This window comes from Cryptomeria japonica, chromosome 11, assembly GCF_030272615.1.
Source record: "Cryptomeria japonica chromosome 11, Sugi_1.0, whole genome shotgun sequence".
Lineage (NCBI taxonomy): Eukaryota > Viridiplantae > Streptophyta > Pinopsida > Cupressales > Cupressaceae > Cryptomeria > Cryptomeria japonica.
The window spans coordinates 701,541,698-701,548,261 of record NC_081415.1 but is presented as its reverse complement, the minus strand read 5'-3'; positions in this window follow the sequence as shown (position 1 = coordinate 701,548,261).

Here is a 6,564-nt window from a genome sequence, read left to right as displayed (position 1 = left end):
TCGCTCCTCGGATCACATTTATTTTTGTCATATTCCCAGGGATTTGAACAAAGTTGTTGATTGCCTAGCTAAGTGGGATTTTGAGGGCTTAGAGGGATGGGATGTTGATGGTTGGAGGGCTTTACCTCCTGATTATTTCAAGACTTTTGGGAAATTAATCATGGATGATAGAAATTTTTAGGTGGTTCTTTCTTGAGTTGTTCCCTTGGGAATTCTCTTGCTTTTCTTCACTTGAGCTTTGTTGTGGGCCTCTAGCCTCTTGCTTTGTATTGTCTGGCTTCTCTTGAATAAATGTTTAACACTTTTGTTAAAAGTTTAATTTTTACAAAGCCTCAAATTTTCCTAGACTTTTATCATGCAGTGCTTGCAAAGAACATACAAATTTAAAAGAATAAACATAGGAAGAAAGTAAGAAGCATGCAAAAAATTAGGGGAGGAACATGGATGTATCTAGAAACAAAGGTTTACATCTTCCTCCATGATTATGATAATCTTCACAGAAATCTACCCACAAATAATTACTAATGCTCCTTCTTCCTAACTTTCAGGCTCTGATACCATGTAAAAAATTGTAGCTAATCTTGAAAATCAGATGCTAGATCTAGCTGAAAAATAAAAGAAAAACTTGCAAATTGAAAACTAAGAGGAAAGAATAGAGCAAATAATTTAATGAAATTCTATCATTTTGTATTTTTCTATATTCAAAGATGAATAAATTACAATTGATACATAGTGATTAAGGAGCATAAATTATGCATGAAATGCATAAATTTTTTGAAGATCAACAACTAATTGCATGAACAATCAAAACAGAATAAGAAGAGTCAAAGGAAGTTAAAAATGATAACTCCTGTGTTAGCTTAAACATGAGCAATTGCAAATTATGGAGAAACCAACTGTTAAGTTGCATTGGCAATAGAGGCTCTGGATGGGCACGTAAATTGGTAGAAAATCTATGTGTTCCCTAATTGTCACATTTTATAGACAATTGCCTTTTTGAGAGCTTTCCAAAGATATATGATATTTTAAAATCCAAAAGACAGATCAAAGGTTATGACCCCAAGAAGTTGTACTACCAAAATCCAAAAAATTCTAAAATTTCTTCTTGATTGGGAATATGGATGGTTGGATTTATGGTGCCAAAATGGGAGTTACACTTTCTAGAATATTCTAGGGTAGTGAACACTTTTTATAAAAAAGGAAAGTGGGGATTTTTGAGAAAACAACCCCAATAGTGCAAAATTGTGACTTTGACTACAACTTATTATAATGAGAAAGCCCATGTGGCTATAGCATGCCATTTTATGAATGTTCCTATCTATTTCTCTATTTTGATTATATTTGTGTTTCTAAGAAGAGTACTCTTCATCAGCATCTTTGATTAATTCAAAAAATTTACCATTAATACTTTCATGAAAAACATATCTTGAAATCTAATAGAATTAAATAAAAAAAAATTCCAAATTATTATGATAAAAGACTACTACCTTTCCCAACCACAAGATTTATACAAAAAAAACGTAATAACGAAAGAATTTCCATATCTCTAAAACCAAGTGGCACTTAAACTTTGTAAGAGTAGACCACAAAAGCCTTCAACCTCAAGGAGAATAATCTCATCATCACTCCTCTTCCTCTTTTCCCTTTTGTTAGGCATTCATTTAACCACAAGGCAAACCATTCTCTTTATCCTCTTCCATAACACTACGCACAACTTATTCGTCCCACTAACATCAGCAAACGATACTCATTTAATCTTTCTATTATTTTATTTTATATGTGGAGTATCCTCTCATCATAATATCAGGGGATGAGGAAGGATTCAAAAAACAAAGGTCATGGTCATGGCAAAAATTACTTTGTGAAGGTCTTTGTTAGACTGGCAGCTCGTGGGCTTCATGTCCTTACTGGGCTGTCATGCTCGCAGGTCAGAACTTCCATCAAAGAAAAAAAAAAAAAATTGAATAAGAAATTGATAAAGGGAATAGGTTGAAATATCATGATGGACCTCCAAAATAAAGAGCACTAAAATTATGAATAATAAGAAGAAGAGACTAGCTTGTTATCACATAATCCTCTAACATATATTTGGCTACAATAATAAGTCAAATTATTTTTCTGTTATACTAGTTCTCAGAATCTATGCTCATCCAACCATTTCAATGTATGCTTTCATACAAGAATATCAAAGCTCTGAAACCATGCAATTATTATTAATTTGTATATGATTATCTCTCTTAACCTGAAACCAAAATTCTTATATTGTACGAGATTATATGATTCTAGCATTTTTAACTCGTAGATGCCATATTCGATTTGTTTTTCTGATTCCCGTTTTAAAAAAATTAGAGCTTTACTTTTGCTAATGTGCCCATTGTCTTTTTTAGTGGAGTAGCAGAATAAAATTTGTACGATCCAATTCCTCAAGTCTTTACCAGAGCCCACAACGTATTCTGCCACATTATTACGTTCACATATTATATACAAGTTCCATCCAAGTCACAAATGCTAAATATAGCAATCTGTTGTCTAGTAAAGATGATAGATACCTAGTCTTTATCCTCATTACGAACTGTAATGTCACTGCTTTAGGTACCTCCAATCTAGTCATTTAGCAACCAAGCCTCTAATCTCTCTCTCTCTTGTTTAATATATGTTTTAAATAGAAGTTTGAGATGATGATGTCCACATTACTAAGATTCTCAAAACCCTAGCGTTTCTAGGGGAGGCGAATGTGTACATATGCGAATATCTATGGATTTTTAAACATTTAGAGTTCTTACATGACAATAGTGTTATTTGTACAGGGAGAAAAACAAAAGTGTTTTAATGCTACGACACTTTTAGTCAATAGAAAAAGTAGTTTTGTAAATAAGTTCGCTTGTGTGTAGAAGTGTTTATTATCAATGATTTTATTTTTCTTTGTTCTGCATAATTTCGGATTTCTATTAGGTCCATCAAAGTTATATAATTATGTTATCAAGAGGACGAGTCCTCAATCAAGGAGTTGATTTGTAATGGTTATTATGCATAATTCACAATCATCACTTCTACATTTCAATGAGAGAAGTCATGAATGTTAAAGTTCTTAAATGAAGATCTTATTTGAAGTTACAAGAACTTTCAAACTTCATAGGAAATGGATATTCAAAACCTTAAAATTGAGCAACATAAAATATTCTCACATAAGCTCGAAAGAATTCAGTGAAGGAAAACTACAAGGAGGATAAAAGGGCCATATATAACAAAAGCAATTGATGTGTCCATTTTTTCAAAGATTGTAGTAATATCCAATTCAAAGAAAGCTTGGGAGATCGTATTAAATTCTTAAATTTACAAACAAGAGAATTAGAATGGATGATTGATTTCATTACCCATGTAATTAGTGTTATCAATTCAATTACAATAGAGGAAGTTTTAATGATTAAAGAATATTGGATACAATATTAAGGAGTATGCCCATAAGGTTTGACTTTATTGATATTTCTATTGAAAAATCAAAGGGTTTGTCAAATTACCTTTGGATGATTTAATGGGTTCTCTAAAAAATTCATTAGTAATGGTGTAATTGATCAACCAATTCTTACCTTACACAAGAATTTGAACCATATTTATCATTCAAGGAAAAGGGATAAAATGATTAAAATATCACAAAAGAGCATCTCCAAGATTTGGATGAGGCACATAAAACACGAGGGATAGAGGAAAAAGTTTTTTACAAGGTAGGAGAAATAATAATAATGAGGGAGAAAGCAACAATCAAAACTATCATGAAGCAAATGGAAGTGGAGGAAGTAGCAACTATGCACAATGAAACAATTAAATGCATGATAAATCAAACATCTATTTTCATTATTTTAGAAATTTTGGTCATTATTATACTTATGAAAATAGAAAAAAATATGTATGATTAGAATAAACAAAGTGTAAAATATTCAAGAGAAAATCAAATTGAAGATTATGGTTCATTGATAATTGTTTGTAGTACTATTGAAAAGTGTGAAAAATGCAAAATATTATGCAAAGACTCAGAAAGAGGAGTTATTTCTTTTGAAAAGTATTTGGATAAAGGGGTCACACCTAATGTCCTGACTACCACTTGAGTGTTGATATTGTAAGTTATCTTGATGTAGCCTTTGTTGGGTTTGAACTTCACAAATGATTGGTCAGCACCCTCATTCTTATCAACCAAAGCCATTGAATAAAATGATTCAAATTGACTCACTTGAACCTGAAAATTATGAAGCACTACACACAATTGCATAAAGGAAGTAAATTTAGAAAATAGGAGATTACCTCTAATGTCTTTTTGTAAATTAGCAATAAAAATTCTTTCAACATCATGATCAAGCACTTGATAAGCAATTTGAGAATGCAGATGTTTATATCTACCCATAAAATCAGACACTTTTTTTGGAAATTTAATAACATAATTTTTGAGACCTTTGCTAGTGAAATTGAAGATTTGTATGAACAAGCAGATGGAGAAATTTTTATTGTTGTCAAAAATATTTTTAATGATATCAATTATATTGGAAATTATAGCAAGGAAAACGATAAGAGAGCCGCTCAAAGAGTGATTACAACCTCCTTAGTAAGCCATCATTTGAGGAATGCTCACTTTATGAGACAAACTTGCCTTGCTTAAAATGAACCAAATCAGTAAAAGTAGTTCTAGTACCAATATTAGTTTGAAATTGTTAAATAATATAGAATTATCCAATCGTTGAAATGAAGTAATATAATAAGGATACAAAGAACAATACCATTGCAAATCTTTACCTATAAAGGTTCTCGTAAAACATTTAGCCATAAGTCTTTGTTCATGAGAAAAATCACTACACAAAGATTGAAATGTCTTCACATGAGTCAAAGGGTCACCTTTTCTATTATACAAATCCAATTTAGGAACTTCCATATTCTTAGGGGGAACCGTGCGGACAATGTCATCAAATAGTGGGCTTGCTACATCAAATGTGCAAACATTGAACTTGGATTGAGTAATGGAAGTCAATTGATGTTGTAGGGATGTAATAATTTGGTCTAGGTTATTGATGGTTTCTTTACTTGGTGGATTAAAATTGCAAATATTGGGTTGTCATGGAGTAACATTGTTATCTGTAGGTGGAGGTTGAGAATAAGGAGATGGAAAATTGTGGTATGTTGGCATGGTAGATGGCTATGAAATAAATTGAATACTTACAAAAGGAGGTATGTAAGAATATTGATTAACAGGATTTACTTCATGACTAACATCTGTAGGATTAAAATTTTGTGTGGGAGTAGTCATGAAAGAAGATGTGAATTTAGGCATACTAGGCAAGAATGTAGGTATAGGAATGGAATGGTTAACTTGACTAGTGGGTTGAGGGTGACCAAGGACTTTGACACACCTTTTGATGGGCATGATATTAGAATCAACAATATGAGAAAGGCCATAAAAAAAATCCACACCTACTTTATCACTTTGCACCATTCTTTCTAATCCTTCAGTCAAAGGGATTACCTAACTTTTCGAGTATCATTGACTCATCCATTGTTGAATATTTTCAAATTTATTGTCAATATTCTCTAATTAATCAATAGTAACCTTAATTAGTGATTCATCCACATCATGAGAAGTATGAGGAGAATGAGGATAAATGATGGCATTTGTTAAATTAGAGGAAACACCAACATTCTCATGGAATAAGCTATCCAATTGAGGCTCCATATCCTTAGTGTTTAAACCTTGGGAAACCTTAATTCTACAAATTCGTCTCACTAGAACATTGTATGTAGGACTAATGGTAACAAAACTCATGCACAAAGGAGAAAAAATTGAATTCCAAAATTGAAAACTATGATTAAGCAATGTAATTTGTTTTAAAATGATTGATTAAACAATAAATTAAACAATGTGAATTAATAAGTTGAATAATAAATGCTTTTAAATCATAATATAATATGTTATAATAATCAGATCTAAAAATAAACTTGAAACATTATGAAACCAACAAGTTAATTTTAGAATAATAAATTAGAGTTTTTTGTGAATTAACCTCTAAATTTGTGTAATTGAATTGAAAATAAAAACCATGAGTGCAAATTTGAATTTTAAATTGCATTAAAAATTAGTTCTGAGACAATAAATTAGAATTAAGCATGAAAGATGTCGAGTTCACCAAAATGTAATGGGGTAATATGAAATTGGGGTCAATTAAGATAATAAAACCACTAACAATCCATCTTTTAATATTCTTATCATCAAACATTCTTAGGTTCTCAAAATTGTGCTTCATATTTGTAAACTTGGCTTGCTTTATCTTTTGATCAGCTTCATATACACTACTCAACTTCTCATAGATCTCTTTAGCAGACTTCAACCCAACAACTTCAACAAATACCAAATCACTTAAATAGCTAATAATTGTGAATTTATCCTTCGCATTGTTGTCATGTGCCTTAACCTCATCTCGATTTTGACGACCATTTGTCGGTGTAGTATACCCATTTTCGATACACTCCTATATTCCAGTTGATAGAGATTCTAAATGATATTTCATCCTTTCCTTCCAATAAGAG